This window comes from Saccoglossus kowalevskii, chromosome 5, assembly GCF_978046115.1.
Source record: "Saccoglossus kowalevskii chromosome 5, keSacKowa6.1, whole genome shotgun sequence".
Classification (NCBI taxonomy): Eukaryota; Metazoa; Hemichordata; class Enteropneusta; family Harrimaniidae; genus Saccoglossus; species Saccoglossus kowalevskii.
Genome location: NC_140645.1, coordinates 30,822,936 through 30,847,780, shown reverse-complemented (window position 1 = coordinate 30,847,780; position 24,845 = coordinate 30,822,936). Strand labels below are relative to the sequence as shown.

General features: G+C 33.2%; 2 long non-coding RNA genes across 2 annotated transcripts; both read right to left on the bottom strand.

The window, feature by feature from the left end:
• Positions 1–314: 314 nt before the first annotated feature.
• Positions 315–737, bottom strand: LOC144350039 (uncharacterized). The gene is made up of 2 exons (XR_013420146.2): positions 657–737; positions 315–520 (listed from the first exon to the last, which is right to left on the bottom strand). It is a non-coding gene; the product is annotated as an uncharacterized LOC144350039 (long non-coding RNA).
• A 10,463-nt stretch (positions 738–11,200) lies between these two features.
• On the bottom strand, positions 11,201–12,077 carry LOC146746039 (uncharacterized). The gene is made up of 2 exons (XR_014929561.1): positions 11,985–12,077; positions 11,201–11,788 (listed from the first exon to the last, which is right to left on the bottom strand). It is a non-coding gene; the product is annotated as an uncharacterized LOC146746039 (long non-coding RNA).
• Positions 12,078–24,845: the final 12,768 nt, after the last annotated feature.

The window sequence follows — 24,845 nt, the reverse complement described above, 5'->3', positions numbered from 1 at the left end:
ATTATCTGATAAAACTGTCAACATCTATTGAGTAGTGTCTCGGGAAAGAACTATCGTCTCATTATTGTATTTTACTAATCTGTGCTATACAATGTTATATGTCAGTTTTTCATTTATTTATTTACTCCATGTATCCTATAATGCGGTAATATATATTGATTATCTTTTCTGATCTAGTTACAGGAGTGTAAATGTATGAACTTCTCACATGGTTTACATCTTGAAATTCAAATATATATATTTGCATAATAATTGGAAATCACTGAAATATGAGAATATATCTTTATTATAGTCAAGTACGATTCAATACAAAATATGATTGCTGTCGTTTATTTTTTATACAACATAGTCATTGTGTTATCACTGTATTCCTATTTGCTGATCAATCAATAACATGTCCAGGTCGTCAAATTAAATAATATAGTAGAGATATAAACTCTGTTTGCATGACTACTGTTGAATTAATCTCAGGTGTATCTATGATTCATATGGTTTTCTGTCAGGCGTTTCCAGATGTTTCCTGTAAATTAACAATTTGATTGGTCAATCATGGAATCTATTTACATAGTATAACTCAACATGAAAATACAGCATCGGTATGGCACATTAATCTTAATTAATTTCTTTACAAAGGTGTATTCTCATACTAATAATACCTTATTTAGTCTTGGTAGTGGCATCTCATATTCAGATTCTTTCTCTCTGGTAGCAGGATTGAGTGATGTATAACCGCCATCGTACATAAACGACGATATAAGGATACCGCTAATTAAATGCAATAAGGTAATACAATAATATTTCAGCAATATAAAATAATAAGTTGATAGTGGTGGTGGTAAGCTAATTTACTTTACCCCTTTCTCTGGTATTTCGTAGGTGTGGTCCATTTCCTTTCCGATGACTGAGAGTCTTGTATACTCGCGATCATCCTTGGCAGCCTAATTAAAATAATATGTTGGCATAAATATAGTTTAGTATTATATACAGTGGGAAAGAATATTTTTTAAATGTTTCATAATATGCATGTTGATTACTAACCGATTGGGTTTTTTCTTGGCTCCATCGACGTCTATGCAATACATAACTAATCACAATAACAGTTGAAATAGTTACCAGTAAAGTTGTGAGTATCCCAACAATAATACCTACACTACATGAACCACAGATGCAACCTGAAATGGCATGTTTATTATAATTGCATCCAGTGTTAACTGAAATTACATTTAGTGTTTTTTTTTATTATTTAAATATTAGTGTTGACATTCGTCATAAATTACCTCACAACGCAGAGAATAGATGATTAGAATTATTTTTTTCAGCTTATGATTATAACAAGTGTGTTATATATGATATTGGTAATAATACTTCCAATGTTTCTGTAATTAACATTCATCAAAGTATGCTGAATGCAACAATTCAAGTCAGTTTATTACCATTGCTTGTACTCATTGGTAATGCAATGAAGGCATAGCTTTCACAACTCCCATCTTTAGTGCAATACGTAATTCTATAATCACTAGTTGTATCATTTACTTTGTACTCCAGTACATCTAGGTTGGCACAGTTTGTTACAACGTGCCACGTGACATCTATGCTACGTGTTTCTATTTTCACACATGTATATTCCTTGTTCTCATGACGTATCCAGCTCAATTTACCAGTAACATGATCCAGTTTCACGATTGGTTCATCTAAAAATAGATACAGTAAATTGTGAATTAATTATAACAACTGTATTTATTACTTTATTCAAAACTGCATTAGATTGATGTAATTATACGGTTTGTAATTTCATAATTCAACCCATTCACAATCATAACACTGTTACTCATACTTAGATACTAACACTGCCATAAAGACTTTTCGACATTGTGAAAATTATTCGTTGTTATGCAATAAACTACAGTATTGTTACCAAGTACAATCGTTATTGTTTATGAACACACTACATAGTTTATAGTTCATTCAGATTTCTTCAGTCATAATTCAAAATAAATAAAAGGCAAAATGCATTTCGTTATGAATCTTAATATAAATTTCTGAATTATCTTGTCATTTTTTTTTTCAAAAACGAAAGAATGTCACAATGTCGAACACTGAAGGTCTTTTTCGTAGTGTTTTACTGCGTTTATGATTCACAAGTACCTTATTTGACGTTTTATATTTACTGGCAAATCGTTTTTGATTATGCTTATTTATCTGTGTATAAGAAGATTTGCTATATTATATATATTGATCGATTTTCGGATTACGTCAATTCGCACATAAACGGTGGAAAATTTAGTGCGTAAAATCATAGCAATGAGCTGTCTTTGGAAGTAAAGGGAGAAAACCAATCCACTACCGTTAAACATGTAACACGAATAACTATATCTCCAACACTCTGCCACATGTGCCACTCTACCAATTAGATAAAAAATAACCAAAGTGGAGTTGGTGCGTCCTTTAGCGCAACAATCTACCAATATTTCCATTTAATGTTTCAACTTACCTAATGTTCTGATTATAAAACTATTACTGTATGGTCCTATACCAATTGTGTTGGCAGCATAAGCTCTGCATTCATAGGGTGTTGACGGTGTCAATTTTAGTATTCCTATTGTGGCATTGGTTGACTCTGAGATACCAGTGTTCAATTCTACGAACGTTTCGTTTATCCATGAATGATATTGTATAAAATAAGTTGTATTTATATCTCCACCATTGTATCCGGATATTATAACAACAGACAGACAGGTTGGAATAATGGACTTCGGTGCATCTGGAATACCTGAAATTGTACATTTATTAGTTTATAATTAAAAAATAAGTTAAGCAGTGGTTACAAAACTATCGCACTATCTAGATTATAATCTAAGATTAATCCAGTAATGTAAACAAACTCACACTGTAGTTTATATTTATTGCATTCCCCAGCATCATGGTGTCACACTCAAATATTTAAAATTAATTTACTTTAATACATTTGCAATGAATTTATTAATCATTGAGTTATAATGATTGCTCTTTTAAATTTGCATAGAATGGCAAGGGGAAAAATGAAAAAAGGACAATACTTACTTTTATCGCTGAACGTGACAATGGATGTTGTGTTGCCAATATCGTTTTCTGTAAAACAGGAATAACTACCATAGTCACTTAGCATTGTATCCCGTATTGTCAATATGCTTTCATGTAAGGTTCTACGTGACACTGTTTTGATACTGACTCTACTGTCAATTTTTATTGGTTGGTTATTCGGACCATACCATATTACCGATGAAAGTGGGTTACTTTCAATCTCACATCGTAGTTCTGCTACGCTCCCTTTGCTTGCATACGACCGCTGATTGTGTGATACGTTCACAACAAATGGTTTATCTGAAAAACAGTATAATGTATTGCTGTTTATCAAGTAGGCTGCAAATCATGTTTAAAACTAAATAAGATCAAAAATAGTTAACGTATTATTATTTAAAGAACACCATGTTAATCAAGTAGTACTTCATAAGAAGGCACATACAATATAACCATTAATGTTATGACATAATGTTCATATTGCAGCGCACAATAACAGTGGCAATTATTCAAGCCAAAGTTAGTTTATCAAACTTTAGAGAAGGAGCAAAGGTTTCCGTTTTTGAAAGCCAATTCAGTTAATTCTATTATACTTTTGTTTAACACATCTTGAATTTTCATTGATTGCTACTGTTAACTGTTAAATGTGTTTATGATGTAAATATTGTAAATGGTATACAAGTCAATTCAGAAAACCGTCGATAGTCAGTCTTTACCGTAAAATGTGTTATTGTGTAGATTCATTGCACGCATTCATCATTATTAATACGGTTTTAGCGTTATAAAGAAAATAAACTTTTCATGTCACATGGTCAAATATTGCTTACAGAATCAGGTTTCTACTGTAGTATAATGGGAGAGAACGAATAAGAATCCGTATATTACAGTTTTTGTTTTCAGGCTATTATTTTCAAACTCATGTTCTATTAAATTGTTCCAAAAGAACAATTTTTGAAATACGGTACACACAACATAATGTTGTTTAACATTACCATGAAACTATAGTGCAGCTTTTGTACATGCAATTAAAGCGGGAGAGTCGTCACCTGCGCATGCGTCAGATGAAAATAGCATGTCATTGTTTACAAACAAGCGTCTACTCATGAGCCTTTGCCTTTTTAGCGTGTGTTGTTATCGTCGCTTGCGCAGGTGACGACCCTCCCGCTTTAAAGTAACCATGGCCGTGAAATCAAATGTGAATATATATTTCTCTCGACAAATGTAATACATTTCTAAATTACTTACAATACACAGTAAGATGAATGACAGTAGAGGTCACGTGACCAGTAATATCTGTATGACTTGATTGACATTGATATGATTTACTGTTATGTTCTGCTTGTATGGATATTGTCATCTGTTGTTCACTTATTTTACCATTATACTCTCCATCTCTTGTATCATCAGATGTAATAGATTCATATGTATTAGCAGTCCATACATTGTTATCTTTTAACCATGATATCTGAGATGCTGGATTACTGGTTGATGTGGTACAAGTCAGTATTTTAGTTTCACCTCCCTTCACAGGATTGGTTATGCCATATAATGTCACACTCTCTGCTGGAACTGTAAAAGAAATGCGATCTTAATAATTGCGCACATCTACCGATGTTGAACAGAATCATCATACACGATTTACTTATAGTAGACATTGAATGGTTCAAGTTGACATGTCAATGATGTAGTTTGTACAACATTAGTAGCTTTGCCTGTATACATTACTTGATTATCATTTCTATTTAGATTCCATATATAAGATATACTTACAGTAGACATTGAATGGTTCAAGATGACAAGTTAATGGAGTAGTTTGTACAACATTAGTAGCTTTACATGTATACATTACTTAATTATCATTTCTATTTAGATTCCGTATATAAGATATACTTACAGTAGACATTGAATGGTCCAAGGAGACATGTCAATGGTGTAGTTTGTACAACATTAGTAGCTTTACATGTATACATTACTTGATTATCATTTCTATTTAGATTCCATATATAAGATATACTTACAGTAGACATTGAATGGTCCAAGTAGACATGTCAATGGTGTAGTTTGTACACCATTAGTAGCTTTACATGTATACGTTTACTTGATTATCATTTTTATTTAGATTCCACATATAAAATATACTTACAGTAGACATTGAATGGTGAAAGTTGACATGTTAATGGTGTAGTTTGTACAACATTAGTAGCTTTACATGTATACGTTACTTGATTATCATTTCTATTTAGATTCCATATATAAGATATACTTACAGTAGACATTGAATGGTTCAAGTTGACAAGTTAATGGTGTAGTTTGTACAACATTAGTAGCTTTACATGTATACATTTCCCAATTATCATTCCAATTCCGATTCCATGTGTAGTCCTGTGTAACTGTGTTGACATTGGTAGATGATGATAAACCTAGAATCTGTTTGTTACCATGATACCAGTGTAATGTCGCTAATGATTGCCATCAATTGATTGACATCTTATTTTCATTTCATCATTGAGTAGGTAAGATGGAGACGTGATAGTCTGATAAGTGCAATCTGGATTACCCGGGGCATCTAGTAATTAATAAAGTCTTGGGGTAATACTACAATTAAGTATTTGCAAGTAACATGCATTGAGTGGAACATTGGTTTCATAATGCTTGCAGTGTTTTAATGTAACTTGTATACGTTTACCTGACATGTATATTTACTTCCATCGTATAAAAAGTGTTTTATGTTCAACATTATTTCCTTTAGCATTAGTCACGTGGCATGTAAATGTTTTTCCATTATCCTCTTGGTCACTGGGATTAATAGTACATTCACTACAATCACTGCTGACTTGATATCTAGCTATTGCAGGTAGTGGTTGGTTATCTCTTAGCCAGCTGTAACTCGGAGTGGGATTACCAGTAGATTTACATTTTAATCTGATTATATTGCCTGCATTAGATGGATTACTACCAGCTGTAATACTTATTGTAGGCTGAGATGGTGGTGTTGCAGCTATGTAGATATAAGAAAACATCTATTTATAGTGTGTAATAATAATATCAACATTTCCCCATGTATATATCTTATGTCAATGATACCAGTGTTCACTGTAATATAAAAAGGTGTTATCCGATTTTAAATATTAGTTAGTTTAGAAACTAAAATGCAGGTCTTTCTGATTAACCCTCGGTCAGTGGCTCTTTGGTTCACTGTTACATAATAAACAGGCAAAGTTGACAATTAAATAATAACTACAAATTTCAGGTGACCACATTAATATGGATATCTGTAATATTGCAAGCACCAGTGCTATAATGAAGGCAATAGGCAAAAAATATGATTAATAATATGATTACGTGACCTCATTATTATGGATAACTGAAACTGACAACCAGTGTTATCGTCCCGCCTCATTCACTTGTCGGCTATCAACCAATATTTCGGAACCGAAGTTGACGATGGTGGAGCATAACCTGTTCATTACTGCTTACTTACAGTGCCACGTAAATAGTCCTCTAGAATCAAATCGAGGGCAATAGTATTATGTCTAGCCAGCACTACATCGCATGTACCATATGTCAAAGCCATGAGGTTCGGAACCTAGTCATTTCTATTATGCAACTGTACTAAGAAGTAAATTAACCAGGTGGAATAAAATTCACAAGATACATCTGACTCAGACAATACAATGCGTAAATGAATGTTATGTGATTTAAAAAAGGATACTTACGTATTACTGTGAGTGTAATTGATTTTTCATTTCAAGGATCACTTAAACCTTCTACTTGACACCAATACTTGTCAGCATCACTTAACTGTGTATCCGTTATAAGTAGACTAGCTTGGTCTTGAATGTCATATCTTGTGAATGCAGGCTGATTGTAAACCCCGGCATTGTCTTTTTGTATAATCAGAGAACCTGTACTTGTACTACTACCTTTATACCATGAAATCAGTGGATTACTGCTAGTAGCAGTATATGTACATTCCAATACTGTTGATGTGGTCTCAATTGAAGTGACAGGTGATCCAGGCACGGTGATAGTGGCTGCTGTTGAAACTACGAATATACAATAAGAATACAATTGTTTCGAGTATATACATGTATACAATCAAACAATTGAATCATATACAACAATTCTACTTTGTATCTGTTGGTTAATTATAAGATCTATAGACAATGTTTTCATATCAGGTGTCTCTAACATTTTTTAAAACTCCTACATTGTAGTAGTATTTATCGTGGATGAATTGACGAAATAAATGAAAATTATATGTATAATGTGGTTAAATCTACTGATAGAAATTATGGAACAGATATTTTTGATCCCAGAGTGGTGCATTAAATTGCCATTATTATGCCATGATTTGGAAATCGTCATATACTCCTGACATGTAAGCACACTCGTGGAATAACATCTCAGTTGCAATGTAGTTACAGAAACATGTGGTGTATGTGTTCATATCGAATCTCAATGATTTGTTCATCATGTACATTTTCACTTATACCGTAAAACTGACTCCTGAATCGTATGGCCAGTCAGTTAGAAAGACAACACTGGTTGTCAACATTTTGTTTCTACAACGAAATGAACTTTGACATGAATACAGTGAAGTGAACCACTTCCATGAAAGTAGTATATATATTGCCCTAGAATGTACATGTCATATTCGTATAACCTCTCAATTATTTATCACCTCAATGGAATGGTGATTTCATCGTCAGAACACGACTTAGTCGCAAATAATCAGGAAAGGTATTGACCTATGTAAAATACCACAGAGGTAAGGCGCTTTTTATCTGACTGGAGAATTTTTAATATTTATTTTCACAATATTTACTCAATATAAATATTATGTATTATTCAAGCTTTACTACAGAAACAAACGTAAATAGATATTTTGCAGTCTATTTTGTTATACCATCACACACTACAAGATTTGGTTACACCTGGAATTTTTTTCCAGGAAAAAAAGATGTTTAAATCTGTACTTTTCAGACGTGCAAGGGCATACCTTCATTTACAGGAGCGACAATTTCACTTGCTCACCGCTTCGCACCTATTGGACAGTCTGAAATGCGACTCATAAATCAGGTCAACACAAAGATCACTTATGAATGAAGTAAGTACTGGCAACCTAGGTTGATGTCTTCAACGTACTTGATATAATTAAATATCGACAGCTGGCACCCTTGACACTCATAGTTTGAAATTGACAGCAATGTATCATGTATTTGGGTAAAACCCATCTTTCAAAACGATTACCAAGTGTTTCGGTGAGAGGGGCAAATTAAATCGAGTCGACGCTTTCACTGAAGCGAGCAAATACGCTCGACGAGACAGTATTGCTCAGATCAAATTATATAAACTTTGATTCACGTTTATATTTACATACTACCAAGGGCATCTGTTTGGCGGTTTCCGTATGTGTACATTTTTTTCAGACGTATTTGAATGCGCTTTATGTCAAGATTAGCAAAAACTGACATAGAAATAACTTACATAGCAAATGTTTTGTAATATTTATATGAATAAAATTACACCAACTTACCGAGATAGCAATGGCGAAAGCTACTCCGACAGTAGTAAAAAGTTAACGTTATTTCACTAGCTGTGTTACCAGGTTCGTACTCTTTGACCTCTAAACGCACTTAACTCTGAGGTGGCGACGGTCAACTTATTCTAATGAGCTACATTCTGTCATTAAATGAAAATGAAAATTTGGTTGTTCAAGACAAAGAGTTCATCACATGGGCGTTTTGTGTGTGAGTGGCTGAACTAATCATAAATTACTTAAAATGCAAAAGTTATACACGTGAAGTTATATGACAGTGTTATTTTATTATGTCATTTATGGAGAACATTCTATTATTATAGTGTACACAAACAAGGTATTATTCGCCTTTACCATTGACTCAAACAATAGTAAGCGTAGTTAATAATGCTGGTAACAGTTTTTGTAAAGTGTGTCACCTGGAGGGATAGTAAAAGGCGCCGCCAATAAATTCAGGTTTTCGAGGTACAGTGCAAACGAAATTAATATCGTTATGTCAAAATAATACATGTCAAGCATTAAAAGGGAAATAGCGAAGCCAAAAAGATTAAATTATAATATATATAACATTCACTCTTATCGAAATACATAATATTATATAACAGCATTTTCAACCACAGTATTATTAGTTGCATTTGATCTCGTCACGTGACATCGCGTGATGCACACTATATGACTTGAAATGTGTACGCAGGTTTTGTTAGACCCATGCATAGCAGTAAATTAGAAACGTCACTTCAGCTATGTAGTTACCTGGCGTTGATTTAAAATCAATACAGATAACAAAATAATCTTCTGGGTTCGAATACAAATTATTCTCAACGGATTAGTACTACAAAGTAAGATTTGCTCTTAACACTAGGATTAGATGTAGATTTTTACTAATTTACATCAGTGCAAAGGAGTACACATAACACACTACTCTTCTCCGAAATTACATCCTCGCTGTTTGATATGTTGGTGTGCAATAAACAAAATAGTGCCACATGACCCCCCTGAATTGGTGGGTGTGGAAGATATCTTCACGAGTGATGTCGAACATCATGTTATCACAGATTTTTATAGTTTTTGTTTGTAATCATCAACTGTTTTACTGTTTACCTACTACGTTTTTAACAATTTTCCACATTGTATTCTGTATATAAAACTTATTATTGTAATTATTACCATGAAATATTTTAAATCAAGTTGGGCATAAATTATGAATTAGTGCAGCATTAGAGCAGGCCGGAACTCAAGGTCGTGGTTTCTGATCACCAAATCAAGCCTAATTATCATTACTATATTCATTCGTGGTCACTTTATTTAATTTTAGGGGAGACTTCTAAACTCGTTTTCAAAATCGTTGAATAAGAACAGTAAAAATTCTGTATGATTCAAACAGGAATCAGTGAGAAGTTTTTTACATATCATAGAAAGTGAGAATGCAATTTAAACTCACATATAACGATATCTTGTCAGTAAAATCCACCGACTCACAATCATGATAAATATAAGACTTCGCCGATAACAACAATAATACTTCAACCACAAACTAATACGATTATGGCTCAAACCGCCAATTTTGTTGGCACTCCGGTGCTTTATCAAGTGTATGTACTGACGTCATATCAACGCCGATAACGTACTCCACGATTTAAGTTCTGAACAGACTTGGGCATTAACAAACTATATAAATATATGGTAAACAGTATGCCAGTCTATTGTGTTTGCGCTACACATGTAAGATGCATATATACGTCTCATACCCCCAGTTAGCCTATCAAATATTATGGTTGTTGTTTTAGCCAATGAATTTCCTTATACCGCGTTTTGTTCTGACACGCGATGTATTAGAACGTACTTCAATTACGTCAGCTGCTATACATGTGTGTTTATTGTCAAGTACCGGTGACCTGCGGATTTGGGCACCTATCGGTTTGACACTTCTAAAATGGCTGAATTTCTGATAATATTGAAGGTAGAACGACTGACAAATCTGTGTGTGTTGTTAAATCTATTTTAAGAGTCTGAGCTGCCCCAAATATGTTTTACTGGCCAGAAATATATCACATACATTCAACACCTGAATTCGGCAAATTAAAACAATAATTTGATATTTGTAACATTTTTTTTCGAAAGAAAATTTCACGGAAACGTTAACATCTATTCTAATTAGTGCTATGAATCAGTAATAACACGAGGCAATAATCCTTAAGTGATTACCACAATACTGCAGAAATATTTGAGGTATTTATCTTAAGGATATAAACTTTTTCTAAGTGTCTTATTTTGAAAATAAACACACTATGTGATTTGATATGCGATACAGTTCAGAAAGGTCATTAATGCATGACGTGAAGACGGAAAACCAGGGTCTATGTCTTCAATACCTGATATGTAAATTGAAATTCCACAACGTGTCCAGTGTCTCTACAATCGAATGATTTGTATTAATATAAACATAAGAGGAGTATTACCAAAGATATATTTGTATGCCGTCACGATGCATAGAATCTAAATGTGATGATTCCAATTATCTCTGCATTTGGACAATTTAATTGGTGTTTCTGTGGTGGGAAGCAAGGTGTTACTCAAGTTTAATGATAGAAAAGTCAATACTCGTCATGTAATTACGCTTTTATTTAAAATGCGTATCGGACATACTGTTGCTGGCGTTACATTTAACTGTTATCTCAATTTGTCACTCAGTAATCTGAATATGTTATTAACCGTTGTTCTCCCAACAATTTAAAAACGCCAAAACAGCATTTGCTTGGGAAAAACATGTAAACAAATGATTAGAATGGCGCCCTTTGTATTCATCATTTCAGATGATACAGAATACACTTTTTTTAAATTGTGGTTTTAATTTAAGTAAATAAATCAGATTTTGAACAGCGGGTAAACACATAAATATAGGTCTGTAACTCAATTATACAATATATAAGATGTGTATGAATATACTTATAATAAAAACACAGCTAGAAGTTAATAATTAAACGAACATTTAGAAATGTGATATACACCTTGCAATATTAGTCACGATTAATATACTGTACAATGTAAGCACTTTATCATTGACACGACAGGCATAATATTGTACAACCATATTTTTGTTAAGAGATTCTTTACGTAATTTTCTAGTATTTATATTATAATTTTTCCCTTCTTGAAACAACTTCCTCGCTGTTGCTAGTTATGAATATTCTATAAGAAAAAAATATTGTAAATATGAAATATAAATTAGACATATTATGTCGAATATACACACAGTTTGAATATAAAATAAACAAAATCATATTGAAGTCTGCGAAATTCAAATACACTATTATGTCACATGATTGTGATATTTTAATATAATAATTATTTTACTTTATGAATGTATATGAGTTATAAAACATACCGTATTTATATTCCTTAGATTTGGTAACTCGTATTCTGAAGCAGGTTCCATTGTCTCTGGTGAAAGTGTCGTATACGTATGGTCAACTTCAACACGTGGCTGTGAAATTCAAAAGGAATATATATATAATGGAATACATTGGATATGTCTATATTCAAATACTATTCGATACGTGGAAATTTACCAGATTAACATTACATTAGTACCTTAGATGGCACTGACATCGATATATCGTGTGTATTTCCAGTTTCACTTCCGAATCCTGGATTCGTGGTGTACTCTCTATGATTTGTTGGGGACTGAAGAAGAATATAAATATGATGATACATATCTTATTTAATTATAAACATACAAAGAGTAATACATATGTTGGAGCTTATACGTGGAATAAGAATGTCGATACTGAGTATCGTTAATAAATGAACTTGCTTTACCTGTTTTGGCGTTTTCCCTGTAACCCTTTTAATCAGAATAAAGCCAATTAAGAAACCAATCACGCAACCAGCAAGTAGAAATACCAATACACCAATAACAATAGCAGCAGGGTTAGAACTTTCTACACAATCTACAATACATGTATGTATTGAATAATAATTGAAACATTGGACACAGATAATCCAGGCACATTGCAATAGTTAAGAATTAACCAGTACAAAATTATGAATATACTGATCTCATTGAAATGGATTCGACTAAATTCTACCCAATGTCATTATATGCATATTTAAATGAAGCGAATCGTGTGCATGATTATATTAACGTGCTCAGAAGTTAATTAATACCTAAATTATTGCTTTTTCAAACTAATACACGTGTTCACTATTACGAGTGTTTAACAAAATACAACAACATCCATCATTACGGCCTGGTCGTTTTTTTGTACGTTTTGTAAATATAAGTATTTACAACTATCATTAAAATGAAACATAATCGGTACCTAAACGCTTATTACATTGCCACACACTTCCTATTTCACAGCACATTGTACGCGTCTTGATGTTTTTTTTAATATAAATAGAATATAAATATATATTTTGCACTGAATATTATAACATAACTAACATCCATGTATTTCTAAAGATGATTTCTCAATAACAGTTTCTATTCATAATAAATATGATATAATATGGCCGTGAAATATCTTTTTTTCGTACCTGTATTTTGATAGTCATTGTTTTTAGTTGCATTAAAATGATGTCCCTCGCATGTATTATCACGTGTACAATACGTCACTCTATATTCCGCGTTGCTGTCTTTCACGACATCTCTTTCTAAACAATTCTCTTCTATACTCCAATTGACATTTCTTTCCAGTTTTTCTATATTCACGCATTGATATTTCATATCTTCGTGACGTGTCCATTTTAAGATACCAGTCTGGTCATTTAAATTAACTATTGGTGCACCTGTGTCAGTTTGTAAATAATGAGAAGTAGTGATGATGGGCAAATATATATTTTTTTCAGATTTCATTAATGGACAGTTTACACTACTTACATATTACAAATGCGACATATTTGTATATAGCAGACACGCATAATATATAAATACATTATATAAATATATTGGTTAATTCGTTCAACACCGACGGTATTACCCCTACGAATGCAGTATCTTATTTGAAGTAAACATAATATGAATGAATTCATTGGGAAATTGTACTTACGATAAGTGAAAAACACATATGTAGTAGAAAACTGCCCGATTCCATATATGTTGCCTGTCCTTGCTTTTATTTCATAAGCCGTGTTTGGCTGTAACTGCACAATCCATACAGTGGTATTTCTTGTACCCGTTCCGTCAGATGGCCAAGACAGGAATGACGCTTCTGACGCTGAACGATATTCAATGTAATGTACTATGTCTCTACCATCTCCTCCATCATGACCAGGTGACAGTGATATTGATAAGCGGTCATAAGAACGATCAATTATATTCACAAAAGTAGGGGCTTCAGGTACACCTGTTAATAAAAAAGCCGTAGCTATACCAATAAAAAACATCGTACCATCGAACTTTGGCATTATATTTGTTTCATTGTTACTATAAATGTTGAAATATCAATTATTTTGTACACATGTCATAATGATGCTATATATGAGGAATTTCAGTCAGGACATGTTGGTGATCCGTTATATTGATTGATATATCTTCCTTACCTGCACGATGTAATTCAACTTGGATTAGAACACTTCCGATGTCATTGTGTGCGGTTATATTATATACACCAAAATTGATTTCTTTGACATCGTTAATAGTTACAGTACTCGTGGAGAAAGTGTCAACTTTGTCCAATAAAACTACGCCGTTATTTATCCAATCACCAAATGCCACACGCAGTGGATTGGCATCTACATATACTATCATTGATACTGATTGGCCAATCCTACTATAGTAGTTTGTAGTACCATTGACCACAGGTGAATCTATTGGAGGAATTAAACATAGTGATAATGAATTCTTTGTTTATTGGACTATCTGATTGTTCTATACCAGTACTAGCATAACATATATATATATATACCATCATCTTCTTTTACAATATTACTAACACTAAAAAGCTTTCAATACACTACACATACAACAGTACTTACAATTTACAGTATATATAGCTGATACACTATCTGGTTGTCCTATACCATTACTACCATAACATGTATATATACCATTATCTTCTTTTACAATATTGCTAACACTAAATAACTTTCAATACACTACACATACAACAGTACTTACAATATACAGTAACTATAGCTGATGCACTATCTGGTTGTCCTATACCATTACTAGCATAACATGTATATATACCATCATCTTCTCTTACAATATTATTAATAGTTAATGATCCACCACTCAGACTGTATCTACCACGTATATTTATGTCACTATTGCCTATTCTCCATGTATAAGTAACAATATCTGGCACCCCGGTAGCGTCACAATGCAACATTAATGTACAGGATCCTTCTGTCACCATTTCGTCAGACGGGAAAGTAATTATGTAAGCTGAAACTTAGGATTATTTGACAAATTTCGGTCAATCATACGTGGAATTTAAGTGTGGTTTTGTTCAGTACATGTCATTTTCCTTTAATTGAATTACTTTAAAAAAAAGTAACTAACCACGTACAAAAATCAAGATGCTTACCGTATACATCAAGTAAAATATAGGATTGCTTATATGCATTTGTGACGTCATTGTCAGCTCTGCATTGCAACCGTTCATTGTGATGAATCCATTCAGGTGTAAATGTCAATGACCTCGTTGTAGTCTTCAATTTCCCATTGGTTGTTGTAGTAGGTATATTCCCATTCAATGGCGTACTTCCTAAATACCATGTTATAGTTGGTTCAGGTCTAGATTCACCAGCAGTACATGTAAATGTATATGACTTACCAGATGTAACAATAACAGTAGAACCAGTACCATAGACGTGCGTAGCGTCGGCTATTCGAGGATTATCGGGCACAGAAACTGTAATTAAATACATATGCTACTAAAGGCAGTAATAAATTCAATTAATGAAAGTGGTTGAGATCCTTACATACATCTAAGGAAATGTGTTCTTTATATCACATGTTATTTTTTATATGATCTCGGCGTTCGACAGAAGACAAAGAAGCAATCTCACCAATGATGCATAACTCTGTGAAACAAATAACGTTTTCTAGTATAGGGTTGACCCGATTCATTTTGGTCGTATCCAGTTGCCTAAAATGACAGTGATGCTGTTTGTTGTTTTTATTATTAGATTATAAAAATACGTTGTCACAGGAAAGGTTTCGATAATTTATAACTAACAATACCATATTAAAATTAAACAATTAGTCACACGATATAGGTTTATTTATTAGGTGGCCAATTCATACATATTTCAATACATTTAGCGACTGTTCACAATATTAAATTATTACCACATGGTCATTATGTACATCATTCTCAGTAGTGTGAAATACCCCTAACTAATATTTCCCAGTAATTATATGTTTTGTTCGACTATATTGTCATAATCCTGCGGAAATCTTCAAGACCGGTCAGTTTTTGATTATTACTCCTTCTGTGTTCAACACATTACCCGTGTACTAGGAAAGGTCTGTTTTTTATAGATTTAAGCGTTGAGTATTACTTTCCTCTCACTATTTAAAATAGGACATTTTTAGCATCAAAATGTTTTTGAACCAAGGATTTCCAGATTGACAAGGTGTATTGATGCATGTATTTTTTGGTTGAATGAAACGTGTTGTTCACTATGATTCGTACATTTATCAGTTGTAATTTGTACATGTCTTTGGCCCATTTACGATGTGACAACACACAACCTGTCTACAGAAAAAAATACCTAAAACTCACAAAATTCGCAGTATAACTTCGTTAAAATACGGTAGCTAACGAACTGCTTAGAATCTAGGTCCTACCATGGGCGGTACTAACGGAAGGAGCCACGACGCCTCTGAAGTGGCCACTTAAGCTTCTTAACAGGCTTATTTTCTTCTGTTTCAACCCAAGTTATCCCGATGAGAACATTGTTTAGCTCATCTGTGATGTCGATGATAGTTTGCGATTGTTTACACAAGTAGCGAGTTAGCGGAATATGTTACAAACCAGCAGATTTTTAAATGTGACCATAAATAATATGCGCATTATGACACTACGGTCATCACACATGCGCACTGAATTTGTTTAGGTGTGAACGCTCAAAATACGTATTTCACAACCGGAAATTCAACAGATGAACGTTTGACTTCACAGATGTCACATGTTTTAATTATTAGTAACTGTAAGAAGAACAAGATTTCGAGTGTCTACAACAAAAATGCCTATGGGCTCCTAAAACATATTATTACAGAGAAAGTGTCTAGTGTCATGCCCTTCTTTCGATACTATCTTTTCTGGTGGTGTTCGCCGATGCCCGGTGGTCAAAAATTTCGATAGTTTCGGACGTCAAACCCACGCAATGACGATGGTACCACTGAATAATGCAATCGTTGTTGTCACAGGCAATCATTGATTGCGTCTCATCACCATTACAATTTTTCATTAAAGTTCGCCGAGATCTTCGGAAACAGTAACATTCAAACTAGAAGCCATTTTCAGTATTGTACATACGAGGTTCGTATATCGCTTCCGAACATGCTCCGAATATTACCGAATGTTAGAGATTAGCGTAACCCATTGTACGAAGGTGCTAAGAGCTATCGAGAACTAATGTTTGTGAACAAACATTGACAAACGATCATAGTGTAAAGCTAAAACAATAGCCTCGTGGCTCCTTCCGTTAGTACCTTCCATTGTCCTACTAAACGCCCGAGACATGTTATGGCTTTATTTAATCGATCAGTGATATACAAGGTCAATGCTAACAGCCTGTTTGTGCTCGAAAAATACAAATCATGCATATGAGAATTGGTACAATGATCAAATCATTTACGACTAAAAGTTTATTTTGAAAACAATATCGCTAAAAAATCATCGAGAGTCTTAACTCAAAATGCGCTCAGACGTCTAAATAATATAAAGTACTAGTAACATATGATATGTAAGCGTAGCTCCGTTAAATTACTATTTCGTTTTGACGCGTGGAGTGGATAATACTAGCCCATGCTGTCACTACAAACAAGAAATTTCATATGAAAAAATAATAATTTGAAATGATATCATTTACAATGAAATAACCTCGAACATCTATGCCAATATGCTATTGAACCCACGTTGCTATGAACATTGTCCCGGGAGAAATCCACACCAACAGTTTTCAAGAAAACAATTGAATACTCTAATAATAATAGTTGCTACGAGTCAAAATATGTTTTTTAAATATATTGGAAATTAATGTCTATTTTCAGCGAACTTTCTATTTTGTTGTTAGTTTCTATGGACGTTGCTCTGATTGACGCACCCAACCACTGTTTTGATGAATGTTGATCTTATCCTTCTATTAGTGTACCTGTATCTAAAATACTTAGCTTGTAGTAAATTGTATACATACTAATGAGGTTATGTGACCACCCTGTCATTTACAACTTACTTACTAGAAAATAGAACATCGATTCAGCGATATGCAATTATGTGTCATGCTTTTCCTAGCATTATGTTGTGGAAAAGGCACTGTAAGCGTAATTCCCTTGTCGTGGACATGGTTGCTAATGTATGATGGCATGCAAAAGAAAATATTTCGAAACATGTACACAAGTTATGTTTTTTTTAAATTATGACAAACTTTAGCTAATATTTTAGAAGATATGACATTTTCTATGTATCTATAGGATAAGAAACTGACGGAACATTTGTATTACGAATGCTAACTTTATATACATGCGAATCTATATAGGCAAGCGACCAGGAGGACAACAGAGTTCTGTTGCCATGTAAAGACATACACGTGTCGAAGCAATCGTGCTGATAGAAAATAGGAAATCAATGACAGTGTAATGAACATCTAATAAAGTCCAAGTAACCCATCAAGTATCAAGTCTATTGGGCTTCATCGGACAGTTTTTAAGAAAAAGTCTATTACCAAGAATAACAAAAATATTCGCCAAAAAAAACAGAGAATTAATAATATCGTCATTGCTACAAAATGAGAGAGTGGATCAAATAATCACGAAGGCCATGCTACCAAAATAAAAACTAGCTATGTATAAAGTTGTAGTTCGTACAAATCAATTATTTAAAAAAGAAAAATTCTTTGCTGATTTTCATAAATTCTGAACCAAATAATCATAGCAGATTTCATGGTGACATTATAACTGAATATTACTATACGCCACACAACATATTCGCCACAGATATGCAAATCGGATCTGGATTTCTATGAAAAACAAATGGGCAATTTATGACATTGTTTATGTACATGCAATGAATGGTAATATGACCCAGAAATGCCATGGAGTGCTTAAATTTATCACAATCTCAAAATTTGAACTAACACCTACTCAATTGAAATTTCGCTGGAATAAAGAATACTGTGTTAATCACACAACCTCCTTTAAACATACGCCCTCTGACCTGTCGAAAAATTTGAAACGAAAGTCGACTAAGCAGACTTTGTGATTCACCATTTTCCCAAAATTTAATAAGAGTAATAAGAAGAACAATCAGAGCAAAAGGAATTAACACTACCTTACCTTTTACGTATAACTTGACAAATGTCGTTACTGGTGACCTTTCGTCGGTATTACTAGCTTTACACTGTAGTTGTTTATCATCAGCACCGTCAAGATTTGGTGCAAATGTAAACACACTTGTTGTATCACGTAGTTTACCATCATTATCTACACTTAGTGTGCCATGATATAATTGTGTTCCTATAAACCAGTCTATATCAGCTGATGGTTTGGTGCCTATAACTCTACATGTAAATGTGGACTGAGATCCATGTATGATATAAACTGTGGTTCCATTAGAATATCCATCAATACTCACTGATGTCACTGGCACTGTAATAATTACACATATTGGAGTTTAGATGATTTGAATAAATGGTTCATTCTTATTCAGTTTAGATCCTCTATTGTTGAGATCATTTTCGTGACTTTTATTTTGTATTAGACACAGTGGGCGCTATTATAAATATATTGACAGCTTTCTGATGTATTATGCTACATCAAAATTGTCATATGACTTATTTTTCCGAGGCTACTTGCTGTGTGGCTCACACGGCCACTGTGTGGTTTTGGGTTCTGCTCTGTGCCACATTGTGCGGAAAAAAAGATTACTGTTCTACTGTTTGAATATGCAAATTAATTTTTGATCTCTGGTCATTGTTGTATGGTTTAAATGAGCCCACATCGTGGGTGACGAGATGCAAAATAATAAAACTATTTCAGGCATTTCGGTAAGATGCGTTACATATGTGGATGTATTCAAACGTCTCGGGGGACTTCGTCTGTTCATAATGTATATAGCGCACCTTAGAGCCACTGTCACACTGACCGAGGGTTAATTTGAATGACTTAAATTTTTGTCTCATTGGAAAGAGCAATATTTTGTAATCTTATAGGCCTTCTACGATAATATGCACAATATTTGTCTTGTCTACCAGAAGTGATATGCCAACCTTATAGTTGAGATGTGTAATTGCTTCATTATATTATATTATTGAAAATTAGTTGATACAATTCTAACCTGTAACTGACAATGTTCCGTAGTGGCTTGTTATTGTTCCTGGGGTGTCTGTAGTTAAACCACAATCATAGACACCATCATCATCAATATTGACATCTGGTATTATCAAATCATAATGATTAGTAATCGACTGGTCTATACTCCAATCAGAATGTTTATTTGCATCATAATCAGCAGCATATGCCACTACCCCATTAGCATATAACGTAAATATCCTCAGATTAGGACTGCCGACTATTGACCAAGATACTGTATTAGGAGATGATAATCCAGTGATGACGCATTCCAATGTAGCGTCATTTTCTTCTAAGATATCGATATCAAAAGGCCCTGTAATCTGAATGGCAATACCTGCAGATAATTTAAAACAGAATAAACACAATGATAAATTCGTGGTGTAGTTTATGAGCAAACTCTATGATCAACAAAAATATCCATATATTATATTTCAGTTTACCTTAGGAGACGTAATATTCTAGCAACGCATATACAAAATTGTCGAATTCGTCGCCCAAGCAGGCGTTGAATCTTGGACACCACATTATATATTGTATTTTATAAATTTTAATCATCATTTACGATTTAAATTATATAGAAAAGCGTGGCAAACAAGTAAACATAATATCCACATCCGTAATTCAAAACTGTGTCATTAAAATCTTGGGCTACCAAATGCAGCACGCAATAGTTGTTCATTCTCAGATAGAAACACTCCATACACAGCACGCATTTTTAGTTGATACTCACTATACATCATTTAAATAAAATAACTAGTTCGGGTCTACGACATATAGCATGGACATACTCGTAACACTATACTGGGAGAAGCGAGGCGACCAGCGAAGTTTATGAAAGGTTAAGTTAAGAAACAATGTGCATGCATCGCTAATGCTCTCATTATTCCGCCATATCGTATCGATAAAAGATGCCCATGTGCAAATTTAGACACAAGGTGAAACACGGTTTTGAGATAATCATTACAGTCACATTAATGTTTCCCTGGCAATTAGTTCAATAACCCACGTTTTCAAACTTATAATTTTATATTTACTAATCAATATCTGCTTGTATTTCACACTACTTAAAAGTATATTTACTATATAGGATATTCAGCAAACAATGTAAGTAAAAATGTTGACTAGTGTTTCACTTATTATTAAATGAAATAATATATTATACATTTCAAATATAAGTATTTTGTTATTATGAGTGAGTCTATTTGTTCATTATCAGTATTTGTTGTCGGCCCTCTGGCTGGTATTTATGACTATAAATAATATCGACGACGCTCTCACTTTCGATATAAATTATGGGTTTGATAACCATCCCTTTGGTTTAGAATAAATCGTTGTTGGTGCGTCGGTTAGTGGAAGGTGCGTCTTCCTTCACTGAAATTAACAAAATAAATTACACCATCTTCCAATCTCTTCACGTAACCGCCATTATTTACAAAATAACTATACAATTACACAATTATATACCCATATCATTGCCACTCGACACATGCTTAATTTGTTCACAAATAGAATATTAGACAGGCAGGTATACTAAAAATAAAATAATGCATACTTACTGTCGGCAGTTTATTTACAAAGCATCTTGAAACTAATAATTATATATTTCATAACATTTTTGACAGGCAGACATGCTATATCTTTTCAAACTGAACAGAATTTATTGAACAATTGGTACACAATATCCCAATATGGCGCAGTCCCCTTTCAAATCAATACAGAATAAATGAGTACTGTAAAGGGGGTAATTATTCACTGGGTTTTAATTTAGCTTATTTCGCTGACTGGAAAAATGCGCTAAATTAAAACACAGTGAATATGTAAAATTTAACATAGAACACATTATCTAAATGACGAAACCGTGAATTTAAAACCCACTGATTATGCCTGAAATGGTAAATCAATGAAATTTAAACCCAGTGAAAATTAGTCATTTTACAGTAAATCATTAAACAGGTAGCCATATTGAAATTAGAGTTTTCCAAAACAAATCATTATTCAAATATGTATATCATTTGCCAATCCCGCATTGTTACAGCTGATCACAACTAAACGAAAAAAAATCTTCAAAAGTATACAGACACGATAGGTCCCTAAGCTTAGTAAATAAACAATGGATATAATATTTTTACAAATTGAGGTTAAAACATTAACTATCACGTGATTTATTGTAGAGGGCGCTGTTACGTTTATCAAGACATGATTTGTTGACGTTGATTGACATCACATATATGACGTGACGTTATTCGATTTTCAACTCTTCATCTTATGTTTACTGTTATTCGATTATAACAGCTCATTAACATACGCTGACGCATTGCAGACAATCTTCAAAAGAATATTTTGACCTCTGTAGGCTCGTAGGAGAACGAAATTTAAATCAAACCTGACCCAAAGTCGATGTAAATCGCTAACATCCATATACAAAATGAAACTAATTTCACAGTGCATTTACGACAAAATCAAAAGACTACTGCATTGTTCCCAATTTCGGCAATTTACGTTGCTAAATACCGTCCTTACAAACACAGCATTATATTATCTTGGTACTTGTTTGACCTCGTTTACAATGGCAACTGATTGATAAGAGTAAATTAGTAAATTTTGATCCACAAAATAGTACAGTAATGTACAACCAAAATCTTTTTTTTTAGTTTAAATCTTTGTTAAGTTTAAGCATGCGATCAACGACTACATACAATACATTTATTCACAGTATTGAGGTCACTAAGTCTCTGGGCTATACACATGGAAGTATAGAAACTGTTACTGGGTAAACTCTGATAACATGGATATTGTATCAAAGTTAACTATTTATAATCAAATCACCAGGTATAATCCAAAGTATGTGTGTTAATAGTCAATAATATTACAACTTACCAGTAGAAATAAGTGAAATATTAACGACAACACTAAACCAGGACGCGGTATGCGATAGTGCAGGCATTTTTTGTATGGTATTTCCTGGTTCATGACCTCGTACAGGTGTTGAGCTGTGTAGCTAGGAAACAACTGATAGACGTACTTAATGTCGTGATTACTGACCACTTCATTCGATAGTATAGATCATTATATATAATGCCCTTTAAAAATGTTCACGGATCATAGTTTCTGTTTTACTATTAATAACTGATTTGTTTTTTTTTAAAGCTAGAATATATATATCAATATTTGGGTACACAAATGACGTAATTCTGCATATCGCTTCTTCGCAAATTGCAGTCCATGCGAACTGTCTATCATACATCCACAGTATTACTAAAACAATTGAATTGACATTGATTTAGTTACTTATTATATTGATAACAAACGTGATCCTGCTAGACAGTATTTGCAACCATTTGAGCTCGTCACGTTGCATTGCGTGGTTCACACTATATGCATTGAAATGTGTCGATCTTATGTAGTTGGGATTGTATACAGCTTGTGTAAGACCTTTGTACAACAGTAAATTAGTAACGTTACTTCAGATATCTAGTTATGATGCGTTGATTTAAAATCAATAGGAATAACAAAATAATCTTTCTGATTCGAATACAAAAAATATTCTTCCTAAATTTGTAATATATAGTCAAACTCTATAATTAGACGTCATTTTCACTAACTGGGATCAATGTCAACGGATTACCCATAAGTCTCTATTGATATCACGGATTGATAACGTGAAATCGTTCATACAACGAAATTACAATTACACTATTCCTGGGGGACATATGATTAATACAAATGTTTCATTTAAGTTGAGATAAACAATGACCAATAATGTGAAATTCAAGTGCATCTGGATTGATTCATACAACTAAAATATATTTGACAATTTCCAGTATGGCCAGTTATTATATTCGCAATACGATAAGTGTATCATTACTATCATATACGCGTATCATATATTAATGCTGATTAATGTGATGTTATGTAGATTCCATGTATAAAGTAAGCATTTATATTCAATTAACACATACTGTCACCCAATGCAATTGCCACTTATTGGTATTCTCACAATCTCAATCGAATCCATATTACTTGCATAATGCAATTATTTTTCTGTAGTCATCAAATGTTTATATATTTCTAGACATACAATAACTTCAGAATAAGTTTGATACATACCACTTACCATATAAGGCTGTAGTAAGGCTGATAAAGTACATTTGTTCCATATCCAAACATCATATGGCCCAATTAATTATGGTTTGTCCATACGTGTTTTGCAGTGACTGTCGGATAATGAGCTGTTGTTCAAAGTGCTGTTGAATCAATGTGCTTGTCTGCTTGTTTTTAAAACGCTTTGCATGTCAGCAATTGAGCTAACCAAGTGTCAATAAAATAATTATTATATGCAATGAAACACCATGTAAACATTGGTATGTCCAATTTGACATGTTGTCATTATTTTTTGTTTGTTAAATCCCGAGAGAAATGTAAGTACGATCGTGCGAATCATACCAAGTAACCCGTTCAGGGGAACTGGCGGATCACGCCGGGGAAGGAAATGGGGGAAATTATCGGCGTACATAAATGCACAAAACAATACAAATTTTGTAAATATATCAATAGTAGTGTAAATATATCAACAGTAGTGTAAATATATCAATAGTAGTGTAAATATATCAATAAGTTGTGATATGTCTGTTATCGCGATGTGACGTCTCACCTGGGCAAGAACGTGGTTTTGTTTGTGATAACGTTTAATATCACGGATGTAAGACGTTACGTGATGGA